This window comes from Trachemys scripta, chromosome 1, assembly GCF_013100865.1.
Source record: "Trachemys scripta elegans isolate TJP31775 chromosome 1, CAS_Tse_1.0, whole genome shotgun sequence".
In the NCBI taxonomy this organism is placed as follows: Eukaryota; Metazoa; Chordata; order Testudines; family Emydidae; genus Trachemys; species Trachemys scripta.
Genome location: NC_048298.1, coordinates 184661542 through 184679500, shown reverse-complemented (window position 1 = coordinate 184679500; position 17959 = coordinate 184661542). Strand labels below are relative to the sequence as shown.

Genomic DNA, 17959 nt, shown 5'->3' with positions numbered 1-17959 from the left:
TTGGCTCAGGCTTGTAGCAGTTATGGAATAAACTGCTGAATTAATAAGTCTCTGGTTGCTTCCAAATCATTGGAAGGACCTCAGTCCATTGGTTAGAATGCTCCCATGAGTATAGTCCAGAGGATTGGGCAAGAAAGAGGCAAAATAGAGGGATTTCCAGGGCCATTTATATTCTCTGCCATGTGGAGGAAAACCCATTGTTTCAAACAAAAACCTCAACCCAGCTAGTGGAGAATCACAGGTGATCAGATAGTGTTTGGAGTCACATGGCAAGTCACATGTTCATGCCCAATTTCACTCAGTCATTTCAGGAAGTCATTACCTATATTCCAGACAGCACATTTACAGGACAGTCCACTCAGTGTAGATAGGCGCCTCCCATGGTCCATTATGAGTTAAGTGTCCTTTTGATGGGCCACTCTATTTGAATAGTCCCTCCAAGACATGCTGGCTAACTACTTCCTGGGCATTAACCCAAGAGCAAACATTTGAAATCCAGGTATAGAGCTAATATTCATAACTTCAAATACAAAAATGATACATGGATACAGATAGCATAATCATAACCAGCAAATCATAATCTTTTTATAGATATCTTACATGCCACATTTTGTACAAGATTTGTTGCAAATATATAATAGTGGTTGCAACATGACAACATGAGTGTTAATGACTGGTCCAGTGACATGTTGCGGGTCAGAGCTCTAAGGAGCAACTTCCACTGTGACTGTTAGTCACGGAGAGTAAATGATATTGTAAACATAATGATTCTAAGATTTTTAAAACTAGGAACCTACAATTAGGCTCCTATGGTCCAGATCGTCAAAGGTATTTAGGTGCCTAACTCCCAAGGATTTCAATGGGAGTTAGGAGCCTAAATACCTTTGAGCATCTGGGCTCTACTTTAATATTAGACGGAGCTGGACAACATTTACCAAAGTTTAATTTTGTCATTTTTCATCAAAATTTGAAATGGAAAAAATTGGGGGGGCAAATTTTTATTATTTTCGGTGTATTTTTCAACCAACTCTGAGATAGTCAAATTCTTTTTAGTGTCAAATTTCATCAACATCTTTAATTTCCATGACCATTTTTTCCAAAATTTGCATGAATTATTTTAAAACATTTTTTTAATCAGCCCTGTTTGACTGATTTTCATAAATGCTGACTGCAACTCACCAAAGGTTCCTCTATGGAAGGGAGGCCTGCGAGACGTTTGAGCCTGTTCATTTGTTTTTCCTTTCCTTTGTTCCTTTTCTCCTAAGCCCTGGAAGGAGCAAGCTCCGGCGGACCCCAACCAGAGGGCTGAGTTTCCATTTCCAGACCTGGATGACAAGAGGCTGAGTACAGGACCCCATCGAATACCAGGGAGGTGTGGTGGAGGGACTATGCCCATGAGAGTCCCACTGACTTTCAGTGAGGTTTAGGCTCCTCAGTGCTTTGATCACTTTTGTAAATGAGAGTTAGGTTTCTAAGGCACAAAAGCGCTTTTGAAAATATTAACCTATATTTATGTAGGGATTCACCTAACTACTGAAATGCAGCCATCCCTGAGACACATGAAAAAAGTTACTAACAATTGCACCTCTAGAAAGACAGGAATTATAATATTAAAGAGTGTTATAATATTAAAGAGTGTTACACACTCAAAACGATACTCTCATATGCTGAAAACTTCTAAGTCATCTAGTTTCCTTGATTTGTCATCTCTTTACCCACTAAAAATAGCCAACAGTCTTGCTTTGGTATTTTCTGAAGTTTTATTCCCCTAGTTTTGTTAATTTTGACTTTTTTTCACCCTTAGAACTCACTAAGGGCGCAATTTTGCTTCCATTGAAAGCTCCATTGACTTCAGTTTGAGCAGAATCAGAGCCTATGGTAGAAAACCCCTGGTTAGAAACAAATCAAGCTTCTATATTTAATTGCCCTAGGGATAGATTTCATAAGGGAATAGATGGCTTATAGAAGAGATATGAGACCCTTCACATCTAGGTCACTGCATCAAATCTAATGTAGGTTAATAGCCAGCAAAAGCCATTGCTATCTTCTGGCTGTGTGGTGGCTTATGTGAAATGATTTGGCATTCTTCATCTAATTCCTAAGGACAAACATCTGAACTGACACCTTTGTTGGCAATCTCAGCATACCGGCCAAGGGATGTAGGGACATGAAGACTCAACTACCCTCTCATGACTAGAATTGGTAAGTCCAGAAAAAGTCTGAGGCATGGGGGAGTTTGCACTGTCTTTACTGTAAGGTAAACAGAGGGCATGAGTCTAGGGTGACCAGACTTCCTGATTTTTGCTTGTTTGTCCCGATGTTTGGTTGGGACACTGGACAAATAAACAATTTTGCCCTCCGCTCCAGCGCACGTCCCCTGCTGCCCCCCTTAGATCCCTCCCCAAATCCCCGCCCCAGCCCCGCCCCCTCGGATCCCAAGCCGGGCCTGGGGAGAAGACATCCCTGTGCAGCAGCCTGGGCGCATGGGCCATGGCCGGCTGGGGCCGGGAGCGCTGCAGTGCAGCGTGGAGGCTGCTCCAGCCCTGCAGCCCACGGGGCAGCGCGGAGCGGGCAGGGCCCGGGTGGGCGGCGCAGCCCGGGGGCGTGGGCCGCCCGCCAGAGACACGTGGCGGAGAGGGGCTGTGGGGGCGAGACTTGTCCCAGGCGGGGCGGCCGGCGGACAGGGGCAAGGAGCCGGCTGGGGTCCACCGAACCGATAAACTTCCCCGCTGCTGCCGGGGAGCCCTGTGCCTCTCCCGCTTGGCTGCACTCCAGTGGCTCGCCCCACCGGGAAGGAGCTGCTGGAGTGCAGCCAAGCGGGAGAGGCGCGGGGCTCCCCGCCGGCAGCGGGACACGCCGCATGCGCCCTGGGCGGGCAGCTCCGCAGGGAAGGCAGCGTGCCCCCGGCCCCTGCAAAACTGCTTTTTTTTTTTTTGCTCCGCCCCCCACCTCCCCACTGCGTCCCGATATTTCATCCCTGTGATCTGGTCACCCTACATGAGTCTGCCAGGCTGTCAGTCTGGCATCTCCCATAGCACCAAAGACATGGGGTGAAATTCTGACCCTGTTGAAGTCAATGGGAGCTTAGGCATTTACTTCAGGAAGCCTAGGATTTCACCCCATCATTGCAGCCCCTCCCTTGTGTGAGCTGTCCTTTTCAGGTCAGCGAGGCTGCTCACATGAAAAAGTGTTTTCAGGATCAGGCTCTACATTCTCTTTTAAAACATTCTCGTTAAACAAGAGCTTTTCTCTACTCAAACTGTACAAAAATGAAGTATCTTCCCTGCCTGAGACACTTCTCTGTGGGCCCAATGCCAAAAGGTGCTGAGGCCTCCTGAGAGGTGCTGGGCTTGTACTGAGGATAGGCCAAATTCTCATTTACAGTGTGGCTTCTTTGCACCACTCTAATATTGTAAAGGGGCCTTAAATGTAATTTACTGCTACTTTACGGACTTTTTACACTACCAGTGTGGTGTAAAGGAGCCATAGTGTGAATGAATACCTGGCCCAACATGCATCGTGGATGCTCAACACCATGAAAGGTTTGGTCCCAGAGTGTGATCGTTTCAATCCTTTAGGTTTTAAGTTACTTGGAACCAAATGTGCTGTGTACAAAACAGCCCAGTATTCCCTAAAGAATATTAGTGACAGTGTGATTTGGATGAGTTCCCGGCATCTTAACTGCACCTTTGATCCTGCAAATTCCTAATCCAGTATCTAAGCACCTTTCTGCAACAACCACAACTATTCAGTTCTCAAAATGCTTTTTTAAAAATCTGCTCTGATTTTATATAAGCAGGTGCAATTCACTCAGAAAATAATGTTAAAGGGACTGACACAAAAAGAAATCGTGCTCTCCAGCCTTCAAAGTGGCATTTAAAATGCTTGTATATTTGCACACAATAAAGGATAAAAATAGTCATGGAAATTGGCTGCTAACCTTTGATAAGAAAACTGGTGACGTACTGGTATCTGGATTGTTTTACTCACATGGTAGACTATGTAGACGTGCATTTTTATTATTACACAGAGTACTACACACACAGCCTTTCACCTCTTAGAGGCTATACTGAGACTGAATGTCTCGCCTTGTGTAAGGAGGGGTGGTGCACACAGCAACCCTGGGAAGGGATGGTGATTCAGAAAGCCACAATTATCTCCCTGCTTCTCCTTAACTCCAGGAGGAAATAAGTCACTGCAGTCCTTTACAAAGTGCAGCATACCTCCCCCTCATGCTGACTCAGTTCCACTGATTTGTGCCTGGGGGGCATGGCTCTGCGCACTTTCCATCCACTGGCTCATGGAGGGGACTAACATTCCCAGGAAAGCTGCTGTCTCCCAGGCAGACCATGCAGACAGTAGCAGTTTCCAATTGCTTCCTTCAACTTCCCCAGGAAGTGTGACTTCATAACACCTCTAATGCCGGCCTGTGCCTCAGTGACAAAATGTGCTTCTATATTGTTTACATAATCCTGTGCAGAGACCAATTTTCCTAAAGGCAACTACTCCTACCAAAGGGCAATGTCAGATTAGAAAAAATGTCCTTATCTCTCTAACTAATAACAGCTGGGATTATTCAGAGAGAGATCATTTTAGCAATTGAATGGACTTGCCAGTCTTTATGATGTCTGTTTACTTTTTTGCAGTTCTCTGCGCTGGGACAATAAACATAGGCAACTAGTCAGTTTCACGTTGCTTTAGAGTCAAGTTGTTTAGGTTTGGGTTCTGATACAGGCTCTGCAGTGTTGTCTAAATTATTACAAACATTACAGGGGAATGTTTATTTGTGTTACAAGATGTCTCTTTTTTGTTTAATATGATGGAAGTATTTCTATTGGTTGTATGTTCTATAAAAGTATATTTTAAAAACTCATCTAAACTGGGAGCCATAGCCAACCTGACGGGGATAGTATTGCAGAACCCGAGCATACAAAACTCACAAGTCAGGCCCCCAAAATCATGAGATATGCTTAAAAATCAAGATTTTAAAAAATAATAAATGTTGGGTTCTTTTGATTTTTCTTCTGGTTTTTGAGACATCAGGGTTCACATTTTCAAGGTTTTTTCTGAAACATGAGAGCTAAAAACATCCTTTTCCTCCCTCTCCCTTCCCCCTGCCCACAAATGAAAGTAGAGATTCCTATGTAATAACATGACTCCCGCAGCTGGGGCTTTAAGGAAAATGATTTTTCCCATTGGCTCAAAGCATACAGTTATAAGCATTATATGGGCTACACTGTGTATAAAGTAACCTAAAAATCTGTACAAACCTACTCAGAAGTTAAGCCTGAATCACAGCATCATAAATTGATTTATAGGTTCAAAGATTTTTAAGATCAGACGGAACCATTGTGATCATCTAGTGTGACCTACTGCGTAACACAAGTCAGTAACTGAATGCAACTTTTTACTAGGACTCAAAAAGCATATGTGAAATCCAAGCTGAATCCTTTCTTCCAGAATTGACCAGCTTAGTTACAGTGTCCACCATGTTGACAAAGAACTCTGACTAAAATTCACTACATAGATAAAGCATGAAATACATGCAGATTGAACTACAGTATTATGTTATTAATTATTATTATTATTAATTATTTTTACCATAGCACTTAGGAGCTCTAATCATGAACCATGACCCCATTGTGCTAGGCTCTGTACAAACATAACAAAAAGATATCCGTGCCCCATAGAGTTTACAGTCTAAGTATACAATTAGAGACAACAGCTGGATTCAGACAGATGAGGGAGCACAAATAAATAATGACACAGTATTGACCAGCATGAAAAGGTGTGGTTTTAGCACACCAGCAACCTAACCATTGTCCATTTTTTTGTAGGCATCACGGCAAAGGAGAGTTTTAAGGAGGGATTTGAAGGGGGACAATGAGGTAGCTTTGTGAATATTTATGGGGAGCACCTCCGAAGCAGCATGGGAAAAAGCACAAAGGTGCTCGTTTGACAATGTAACAAGTCAGCAGTGAAGGCTGTTATTATCGGTGAGTGGAGGCAAGCATCGACACCATGATGATGGATGAGATGATGGATGGGGGGACTGATTGTGAAGAACCTTGAAAAAGACAACAAGCAGCTTATGTTTGATGCAATTGACAAGGGGGAGCCAATGGAGGGATACAAAGCAACGGACTAGGAAAACCATCCAAAGGTAGCAGGTCGCTTTGAATGGGAAGGGTGGAGGTGCACATGGAAACCTAAATGTACTAACATGGGGAGCGGGGAGACTCAGAGGGAGTGGGTGGAAGTTGGGATGTCGGGGAACGTTAGGATGGGTGCTCCGTGGGGGAGAGGGAGACAGTTGGGGTGCCAGGGATAGGAGGGGGAGCAGGGTGGTGCTCTGCATGGCATGTGAAGGGAGCTACTGAAGATTTGGAGGAGGGAGACAGCTGGCACCAGGTTGGGAAGAAGGATCTTGGGGATTTGGGCCAGGGGTAGTTGCTCCCAGCCCTGGCCTGATCACCCCGGTTCCTACCTGCTCCCCAGGCCAAGCCCGGGTGCTGCAACAGCTGCTGTAGTCCCCCCAGTCACACTCTTGCCTCCACATCCAGCAGTCTCAAAGCTCCACCTGACCTGAGCCATGTTGAGCTTGAGCTGACGGCTAGACATCAATGAGGGGATATCTGAAAGAGAGGCCTCTGGTGTATTGAGGACTGTGTTGAAATTGCAAGCTATCACTGTAAGAGTGTGAGGAATGAATGAAGGGTTCCTGGTCCTGCTTGCAGGCTAGGGAACTCTGTAGTGAAGTGTGTGATCTGGGAGCAGCAATCAGTCTGCAGCCAGACAGCTGAGTTGGTTTAGGGAGCAGCATGCTTTGTTGCTCTTTGTTTTGGGGTTCTCTTATGTTACCTGCATTCTAAGAAATAAAGCAGTGTTACACTTTTGTGAGCAGTATTTTTTTTGTTTGGCTTTTCTGTGTGTATGCTGTGAACGTAACTAGGCCAAGATTTTAATTTGGACAGAAGGAGACAATTCTGAAGTAGAGAGGTAGATCTAGAAGTTAGCATAGAGATGGTAGTTAAATTTGTGTTTACAAATAAAATGACCAGCGATAAGGTTTGGAGGAAGAAGAAAAGAGGACCAAGATCAGAGCCTGTGGAATCCCCACAGACAATTGGAAGGTAGATGAGGAGGATCCTCCAAAGAATATGCTGAATGAGTGACTAGAGAGGTGAAAGGAGAACCAGGAAAGGACAGAGTTATACAAGCCAAGAGAACAAGATGTCAAGAAGAGCATGGTTGATGATGTCAAAGGCGGCTGGCATGTCGAGGAGAATGAAGGTGGAGTACTGGGTCTGAGCTTTAGCTAGGAAGAGATCATTAGAGATTTGGCAAGTTGGCCCCTCACTGTCACTTCTTATTGTAAAGAGGACATGGCACTGATGAACCATAAAGACAATCCCAGCCCCAAAACACCAACCTTGCTTAAATAGAATTAAGACTGTAAATAGATCTCTCAATTTAAAATAACATTCTTAGAATGCTGTAGCAGTTAATTTAAAAAACTCAATGTCAGGAAATTCAGGGAGAATTTTATTTTTAAGTTTGAAGGTCTGGAAATGGGAATGTTGTAGTTTACAAATGTAAACATCAGAATGTCTGGAAATACTCACTTACGACTCCAGTGCATCATAAAATAGCACAAATACTGTAATTGACAATACAAAGCATTGGAATTCATTAGTTTGTTCTTATCCAGAACAATATCATTCCATTTGGGATTAATTCACCTCTGTGTAGGTGGCCAGCATAAGACCTGTGCACCACTTATCTCTCTCGAAATAAAGTTAAAGTGATGCATAAGCTTTGCGCAGGCCCACTGCACTGGGGTGCATTTCACCCTTAGTGAAGAATGGCACTGTCAGAACATAATCATGAGCTCTGAGGATAATACCTGGCACATATTAAAAGTAATCTGTTTACTAATAGAATGCCTTTTTATCAAGAATGTATTCTGCAAACATTTATTTTTAGAGCCTGAATATGAAAGGCCCACAGCATTTAACAGCTCTCCGAATCAGGCCTTTATATAAGTTTATTATATTGGCTATAATTCATAGTTCAATGTAGCTTGATTAGCATAGTAATTTGTTCTCTGTTTTTTAAGAGATGCTAATTCATTTCAGATCAAAATAGACTGAAATACCACACATATTATTGTTGGAGTCCCGAAAAGCTAATCCATTTTATAAATCTCCATCAGCCCCTGCAGTTTTTCCAAGAATTGTGCCAACAGCCAGTAAAAATTGTATGGGCAGGATCGACAGATTCAGAAGAGGAGAACTCTCCCAGTGATGATTAAGCCACTGATAAGCTCTACTACAACTGAGGGTACATCTACACTACAGGGGGGAGTCAATTTAAGATACGCAAATTCAGCTACGTGAATAGCGTAGCTGAATTCGACGTATCGCAGCCGACTTACCCCGCTGTGAGGACAGCGGCAAAATCGACTTCTGCGGCTTTCTGTCGGCGGCGCTTACTCCCACCTCCGCTGGTGGAGTAAGAGCGCCGATTCGGGGATCGATTGTCGCGTCCCAACGGGACGCGATAAATCGATCCACGAGAGGTCGATTTCTACCTGCCGATTCAGGCGGGTAGTGTAGACCTAGCCTGAGATATTAGTCAGTTCTTGAAGAATTATCTCTGGACACTTGCGATTTCATGGGTGATTTTTTAGCAATAGCTACCCAGCAACATTTCCATTATTGATAGGTGGAGAGACAGGATGAAATCCTGGCCCCATTGAAGTCAATGGCAAAACTCCCATTAACTTCAAAGGGGCCAGGATTTCTCCCACTAAGTTACCAGAAAGTGACTGATTTTCAGCTGGCCTGCAGTGGCAACTGCTGCCCCACAAGGAACACTGCAGGGCTATTTAGCAGTGTTAGATTCATCGATTAATATTGCTCCAAGAATTATAATTTCTCTACAGGCTGCTTGACCATTTCTGGTGGCTCTATCCAGCTAACAGCAGAGACTATGTACTGCAGCTTCATCCCTTTGCAGTGCTGAAATGAAAGTGGCTAAGGTTTACTTGGCTCGTTTTCACTGTGCTACGATACAGTACTATTGTAGCATACAGTGATCTCCACTCATGATGTCACAACACCGTTTTCAGAGAAAGCTAATCTTCATTACAATAAAACAAAGGATTTAAGGTGAAATTTGAAGTGGGGAAGTCATTCGAGGGGATGAATGAGGGGGAAAGGGCCATAAAAGGGACAGCATAAATGAATGAGTGATTCCCTACCTGTGGAGGTAAGAGAGAGGAAGACAATAGTGGAAGAGATGAGTGAAATAGACAGGAAATAGGCAAGCAAACATAGAGAGATAGCATAATACATGTCCATGGAGAGACAATATACATTGGATTTAGAAAAAACTACAAAGCCATCAGAAATGACAGAGGGTTAGGTTGTTACACACTGTTCCTGCTTCCTGGAGTGAGAAAGTCATTTGGCTGCAGAGTTCTGGACACCTGAAGTTTGAAGAAGAAGCATTTAGGAAGAATGTAAAAGAAGGAACAATCATACTCAAGAAATTAGAGGACTGATTTTCAGACTGAGATTGTGTGTTCAAGTGCATGACATCTTACGGCAGACACTACCACATACACATGTGTAAATCAAAGACTTGAGCGTGTGCACTGGATAGCTATATGGATAGTTGCCATTTAACTCTGTGGGCATGAAAATCCCTGCTTTTGTGCATGCACATGCTTGTTGTATATATGCAAAGTAGGTGGCAATTGAGCAGGCTGAAACTGGCATGCAATCTTGGTCTGAAAATCAAGAGGGAAAGAAAGTCGGGGTTAGAGACGGCTTCAAGGTTTCTGCCCATCAAAGCAAAGTTAAGGTTCTGGTTAAGGACAGTGATGTCTTCATATTGATCTAGATAGAGCCTAGCATGTTGTAGGCACTGCTGCAATACAGATAATATATATTAATAACAATAATAAAAGATAACAGTCAGGCACATAGAGGAACTGAGTGTGTAGTGTAAAACCTCCCCCCCACCCAGAATTAAAAAGAACCAGTTATAGAAGTAGGCTTTATGCAAGAAGAGAGTGCTGGAGATGGCAGCAGTGTGTCCAGTGATAAAAGAAAGCTTTGTCTAGTACAGGTTTGGCAGGTAAAATGGGAATGCTCCTCTCATCCGCTCTGTTTCCAGGAAAAAAAATTAGTAGTGGCAGACATAAAGGGCCTGATTCATCTCTCACTTATGCCAGTGTAGATCAGTTTTACACTGGTACAGGTGGGAAAGTGAGAGGAGAATCAGGATCTATATGTGTACATTAACTCTTTTGATTGTGATGTATGCAGCGAGGGACCTTCCTTCTCATTGCCTGTAAATTAGCTAATATTCTTCACAAAGGGACCTCTCAGCTAGCAAAGAGTCAACGTAACTCTTATTAGTCCATCACCCAGGTGTTCTTTAAGCTCTTTCTATAGATATAGAGGGTTCTCTTTAATATTAATGCTTAGGACAGAGGGGAAAGTCCTCCATGAAAAACATTACTTCCAGGAATTCAGAGCAATCTGATTTGTCTGTTCCATAATTTGCTTCTTTCTTCCCCCAAGTTCCCCAAAGCAGTTTTCCAGGATGCATAGTTCAAGTCACCCTAAAAAGTCTTAGTCTAATAATCTTATTCAATGGTAATCTTCTTTGGAAAGGGACCTTGTCTACTCCACATTCTGTACAGCACTGAGCATAATGCCAGAGTGCCCACTTTGCTAGATTTTATTTTTGCATATACTCATTAGCTTTACTTAAGTTTTCCCATTTCCTTAGTTTTTCAGATACGATTCTTTCCCCCGCTTCTCCACAACTTGCAACATGGAGCTAACTCTATCATTTTGTTTTCACTGTGGATTGTAAACATTTCTGGAATCCCTATGGAGTCCCCCAGAGCTGCGTGGGTTGGAGATTCCCATTCCCACAGTGGCAGCATGAGAGGCTGTGCTGTCACGCAAGGGAAAGAATGCTTGTATAATCATCTTATTTTTAATTTTAGGCATTGTGCCAGCAGTTGGTGTTATCTTAACCCTTTGTGATGGGCAGATGTTCGCTTTGAAAGCACAATGGTAAACTGGTGACCACAGAATTCTCTGTTCTCAGATGTCTAGTCCAGAACTCAGCAGAGGTGCAACCAGCAAATGCTAGTTCCAGATCTTAAGTTCTGACTCTGTTGCTTTGTTAGGACCAGATCCTGAGTGTTTTGCCATTGACCTCAATGAGAGCTGGAGGAGCAGGCCTTTCATAAGCAAATATTAAAAATAAGTGTTTTACCATAGGTGCAGCAATCCAAGTAGACTCTAGTGATGAAGATTATAGTCACTAGCTACAGTAAAATATTTTATCAACATGCATCTTCCTAAAGGAAAACACTTATTTTCCTTTATTTCATGAACATGTCTTGTGGATCATAATTATCTGACATATCATAACTCTGATTACATGTCAAACTTCAATGGCCAAATTCATCATGGGGTGACTCCATTGAAGCCAAAATAGAGGACCCAATGGAGTTACATCAAGAATGAACTTGCCTCAAGACCTCAATCTTACCCTCAAGTATATGAGGGCAGTAGCTCTGGCTAGAACTCTGGTAAATAAAAGATGAAAGAAATACATAGCTGGTGACATCATCTTCTGAAGATTGAGGAAGGGGGCAACCATGTCCAGGAGATAGCAGGAAACCACTACACCCCAAAGATTTTAAGTAGGTGGATCACAGAGTCTGGAGGAAAATATTCCTTTGAAAATTTGGGTTTGTAAACTTGAATCTCCATGCAATCTTGTGGGGGTCAATCCCTCAAGAAACACAATGCAGGGTTCAGTTTGCAAACACCATTGTGAACGAAACCCTGTGGGGTTTAAACAGTCCTAGTTTATATCTGACCCTCTAAAATTCACATGACATAGGATCACATGAGTTAGAGGTGAGGAATGGGATCACTTAATCCATTCCCTTGCAAGGGTGGCCTACAATCCCCCCAGCAGAGGAGATGTCAGTTAACTGTACACTAGATCAGTGTTTCCCAAACTTGAGACGCAGCTTGTTTAGGGAAAGCCCCTGGCGGGCAGGGCCAGTTTGTTTACCTGCCGCGTCCACAGGTCCGGCCGATCATGGCTCCCAGTGGCCGCGGTTTGCCGCTCCAGGCCAGTGGGGGCAGCAGGAAGCGGCGCGGGCCGAGGGCTGTGCTGGCCACCGCTTCCTGCCGCCCCCATTGGCCAGGAGCAGCGAATTGTGGCCAGTGGGAGCCACGATCGGCCGAACCTGCGGACGCGGCAGGTACACAGACTGGCCCTGCCCGCCAGGGGCTTTCCCTAAACAAGCGGCGTCTCAAGTTTGGGAAACACTGGGCTAGATCAAGGCCGAAAAGCTATCTTCATGGCTGGATTACTTTCATTAGCGCGGCAATTGGCTTCTCATTTTTTTTACTCAATTCAACTTTAGGTTGGATAAACTGAAAGACCAAAAATTCTGCTATGGTCCAAAAATGCAAAGTGATTCTGAAAATCTAACTTGTGTCTTCCAGCATGTGAACAAAGAAAACAAAGATAAATTTAAAAAAATATTCTACAGTTCTTTAGGGCCCTGATCCAAAGTGCACTGAAATCCTTGGGAATTGTTCCACTGACTTCAATGGATTTTTGCATCTGGCCTTATGTTACAACTTATGTTTTAAAATTAATTCTAAATTAGTGTCCAAACAGTGCTGGTATTCTTTTTGTTGCCAAAAGCTGCACAATGGATCTTTTAAACAACTCTCTTAAAATGCACAGAAATTCAGATGAAGTGACTCACAATGCTGAACAAATAAGGCACAACCATGCCTACTTGTGCCTCTCTAACTCTCTCTAAGACAATACAATATTTTTTCTATGTTTGGTGACAAAGAAAAATATTTTAATTATAATTGTTGATCGGCTGGAAGGTGAAAAAAATCTGATAGTTGGTGACTGATTAAAGTGCATTTTCTTGGGCAGTGGTTGGTTATAAACCTAGAGAACGTTACTGAGAAATGTGAAACATATTGCATAAGAAATGGGATTAGTATTTCTTTGGAATTAGTACCACTTTCCTTAATAAAGCTGAGGTCACCTGAAAGTCCTATCCCACTGAGAAGTTTATCAGCTTGAATTGTAGTATAAAGGCAGGAGAAGCTAATCAACAAATTTGTTTTATGAAATTTGCTTCTCCTTTGACTTACAGAATATACCATTTGTTATGTGCCAACAATATGCTCAATGCATTAGAAGACACAAAAATAAAACAAGTTCTTGCCTCAAGGAGTTAACAGTCTAAAACGCAAACTCAAAAAATATAGAGATGGGCCTGACAGAAAACACCCACTAAGTCCTCACATTTCACAGAACCAAATCCAACATCCCACAACCTCAAACCAGCTCAGATCAGAACTCTGAAGTTTGCGTCCCTTTCTTATTGACATGGAACAAATGTTTTCCTTTAAATATAGCAACCAACATTTGCATCTAACCTTTTCAAACAATATCAAGAAATTACATCTCTTACCATCTCTCTTACTATTTTGGTTGAGTTCCAAGCATCACTTACCACAGTGAGTCAACAGAATTTACTCAGTGGATTTATACAGAATTCTATCTTCTGCTAACACGGTAAGTCAACAAAACAAATGCTGCATCAATGTGGCCATCAAAATTCTTACCACTTTACTAAAAGCCCCAAATAAAATGGCATTCACTTGCTTTCTTTGTGTTTTAGGAGAATCTGGATTGTGTTAATTAATGGAAATTAATGGAAACTTATTGTGCGAGAGGATTGCATGGTCAGCTGATGTTTCTTGAGTGTTTTTGTTTACTTTTCATTGACTCCATTTGCTCTCTATTGTTGGAGTAGAAGACCAAGCCTAATTTGTTAAAGCAGTGATTATTTCTGCCTGAACTGCTCTTGAAAAAACAGATGTCTTTGTGAGTGGACTAAGACAAAAAGGGTTGGAGCTAGCAAAACTATAGACTGCTTCTTTTGCCTCTTCCACCCCCCCAAAATAATTCTCCAACCCAGGTAGAAGATCTCACAATTACTCCCTTTTGATGTGTGCATATCTTGAGGTTCCATTAAGATTCTTTTGGTTTTCTATTACAGACTTACTTCTTGGAGGCTACACAGAAGAAATGGGTTTTCAGAAGAGATCTGGATGAAGAGAGGGTGGTTGATTGATGAACTGGGGTAAGGAGGTCATTCCATATATAAGGGTCAGATGACCACAACCTCCTTGAAACCCTTGTGACCCACCACAATTCCAGCATTCTCTAATGAGCAAATAACTAAGCATTTGTGATGGTGGCTCTCAAAAATGGGGTGATTTAGCAAAATAGAAAGTCTTCGCTTTTCTAAGTAGATTTTGACCCATTCTCAGATATGAAAGTTGCAAGTTACCACTGATGAAATAATATGCATTTAGGCCAATGGTCCCCAAACTCTTCACAGTCATGCCCCCCCATCCCTGTCTGTGCCCCCCCCCCAGGGAGCCGGGTAGGGAGCAGGGCCGTAGCTCCGGGGGAGGGGGAACGACAGGGGTAAGGGGGCCGAGGCTGGGGCCACAGATGGGGGCAGGGCTGGGGCTGGGAGCATGGCTGCGTCTGGATGTGGGGCCGGAACAGGGCTGGGGGCAGAGTGGAGCTGGGGGTGGAGTGGGGCTGGGTGGTGCTCCCTCCCCGCCCCTCATAGGGCTGGCCCAGGTCCCACCGTGCCCCCAAATATTCCTCTGTGTCCCCGTAAGGGGGTGTGCCCCACAGTTTGGGGACCTCTGATTTAGGCCCTGATTCAGCAAACCATCCCTATTCAGCAAAGCATTTAAGTATGGGCTTAAAGATAAACCCATGCTTAAGTGTTTTGCTGAATAGGGATGAATTTGTGTATGTGCTTAAATGCTTTGCAGAACTGGGGCCTTAGACTTCCTCTGGTGAATAGCTAAGAGGGAAGAAAAGAGCTCTCTAGCCACGGACCCAATCTGGTTCCCATGGAAGTCAATGGAAAGAAAGAGTCCCATTATATTTACTGGGCATTGGAGCTGACCCTACATTTGTTTTTCAAGCCCTTGGCATTCAGTTCCCAGTATTTAAATATATGGATGTGATTTCACTAAAAAAATGGCATTAGGATAGCAGACATCAGAATAAATATTCTCTATTTTGCAGTTCATGATACATACAGGATGAAGCATGTTTGCATCAAACAATTGTTAAAGAAATACAGACTATGTAGATCTTTAAACCAATGTATCTTACATCTCCATGTGGACAACTTCTACATGAGATATGTCCTGTTTCCAAAATGTGGCATTACATTTTTTGATACTCAGCCTTCTCTATCCAATTAAGTGGTTTAGAACCCTGACATTGGGGACATGGATTTTCACGACATGTATTATTCAGATAACACTGTTCACCAAATGAAGAGATACCTAGAGAAACCCTATTTCTGTATTTGAAAGCCAGACTTAGGAAGACTGTGGGAACAAGCATATGTGACTACATAACCCTAGAGGGGTTACAGAAAAGGCAAAACCATGTCTAAACTTGATTTGTGGTAACAAAATGTGTGGAGATTGAAAATTCCACCCATAGCCATAGAGACTAATGTGACTCTTATGAAAAAGGAAGGGACAAATCCTGTGTAAATTATATTGCCTTCATACTGTGAGGTGATCCAGCAAAAATATTACATGAGCAGAGTTTGGGAGAAGAGGGTGGTGAATGGGTTCGCTATCCGCCACCTAGTGGTTGCCGCCACTGGCTGCCACCCCACCTAGTGGTTGCAATAGGATGGGTAGGGGAACCCAGGCCCTCCTGCTCCAGGTGTCAACTCAGGACCCTGTGAGGCCGGTCCAGCGTCTTTCATCTTGGGGTGCCTTAAGTTAGCCTTCCTGGGCCACTTCTTACCTCCCTCTTTCCCAGGGCATGTGGCAATTTGTCCCTGCAAGCGCTACCTCAAGGCTTGCCTACCCGCCTCCGACCCATAAAAGCTGTCGCTCATCAGCATGCCTTCTCCTGGTCTGGATCTGGCTACGTCCTCCTCCTCCACAACTCACAGAGTGGGTCCTTCTCCCTGCCCTGTCTATGCCCAACAGAGCTGTCCGGCTTCCTTTTAAACCCCACCTCCAGTGGAGCATTCTCAGCAAAGGCGGAGGGGCAGGGCCTCCTGAGCTCAGAGCTGCTCTTTAACCTTTTTCTGTCCAGAGAGGGTTTTATACACACTGTCACACAGCCTCCCCCCTCAGATCCGGTGCTGGGGTATTGTCTTGCAGACCTTGTGGGCCTCCCACCCCCCACCTGATCCATTAGGCACTGAAAGGTGGCCGCAGCCCATGTAGGCCGAAGGGCATGATCTTAAATTGGTATAATCCAAATAACGTGGAGACGGCGGCCTTCTCTTGTGATTAGGCAATTAGGGGAATCTGCCAATAACCCTTTGTTAGATCAAGGGTAAATATATACTTGGGGGCCCCCAGTCTGTCTAGTAGCTCATTGACCCGGGCCATAGAGTACGCGTCATACTTTGATATAGCATTCACACTCCAGAAATCGATGCAGAAGCAGATTGATCAGTTGGTTTTCAGTACCAGCACAATGGGGTTCCTCCATTCATATGGGACTCCTCCATTACCCCAACTCAGGGCTGGCTCTAGGCACCAGTGCTCCAAGCATGTGCTTGGGGCGGCACTTTCCAAGGAGCGGCACTCCGGCTCCTTTTTTTTTTTTGCTTGGCGGCAAAAAGTCAGGATCCAGCCCTGAGCGGAGGTGAGCTGTGGCGGTGGGGGGGGGGAGGGGCGCAGGGAGGGCCGCAGGAAGTAACCCTGGGGGGAGGCAGAGGAACCACTCTCCCCCCAGCTCATCTCTGTTCCACTGCTGCCTGCTCCCCCAAGCTCGCCGCCGCTCTACTTCTCCCCGCTCCCTCCCAGGCTTGCCAGGTGAATCAGCTGTTTTGCAGCAAGCCTGGGAAGGAGGGGGGTGGCGGCGTGCTCAGGGGAGCAGGCGGAGCGGAGGTGAGCTGCGGCAGTGGGGGGTGTGGGGACGGCCGCAGGAAGTAACCCGGGGGAGGCAGAGGAACCGCTCTCCCCCACCCAGCTTACCTCCGCTCCACTGCTGCCTGCTCCCCCGAGCGCGCCGCCGCTCTGCTTCTCCCCCCCAGGCAAGCCTGGGAGGGAGGGGTAGGAGGGGAAATACGGCGCGCCCGGGGGAGGAGGCAGGGCCGGGGATTTGGGGAAGGGGTTGGAATGGGGCAGGGAAGGGACGGAGTTGGGGCGGGGCCGGTGGGGGGTGTGGGAAAAAACTTGGGGGCAGCAAAAAACTTGGAGCTGGCCCTGCCTGAACTTCAACATTGTCAGCAGTTCCTAGTGGACTGCCTCACACACCTTCCTTGGCAGGAGCCAGGGGTTCTCCCGGACCTTTTTCCCTGGCTTGGTATCTGTGATGTTGTGCCAGGTGCATATGCCCCGGTAGCGCAGCGAACACCGAGGCAAAGGCTTCCACCAACTGCCACAGCTAGTGCTCTTACTCCGGCTGAAAGTCTTCTCCCAGTGGAATCATTCCAGTGTCTTGTCCTGGGGGCATGTGTGAGCCGAGTTCCAGCTCGGGCAGAGATGATGCTATAAGGAGGCTCTTCCACTCAAGCCAGACTTTTAGCAGGTTGATGTATCTCATAATTACTTGCCCCTACCTTCCTTAGCACCTTGAATGGGCCTTGTCATTGAGCCATCAGTTTCGACTCTGAGGTCAGAAGAAGCAGCAGGACCCTATCCGTGGGCCTAAACTCTCTCATCCGGGCCCTTCTGTTGTAGGCTCATTCTTGGTCCTCATGGGCCTGCAACAAGTTTTCCCAGGAAAAATGCCCCTAACCTCTCCAAATCCTCTTGCAGGCAGATTATGTATTGGACCACACTGTGTTGAAGTGGTG

At 44.9% G+C, this 17959-nt stretch overlaps 1 protein-coding gene across 4 annotated transcripts in view; it reads right to left on the bottom strand.

The window, feature by feature from the left end:
* Positions 1-17959, bottom strand: part of EVA1C (eva-1 homolog C) — a 70759-nt gene that overhangs the window by 45856 nt on the left and 6944 nt on the right. The gene's annotated exons all lie outside the window — the stretch shown is intronic.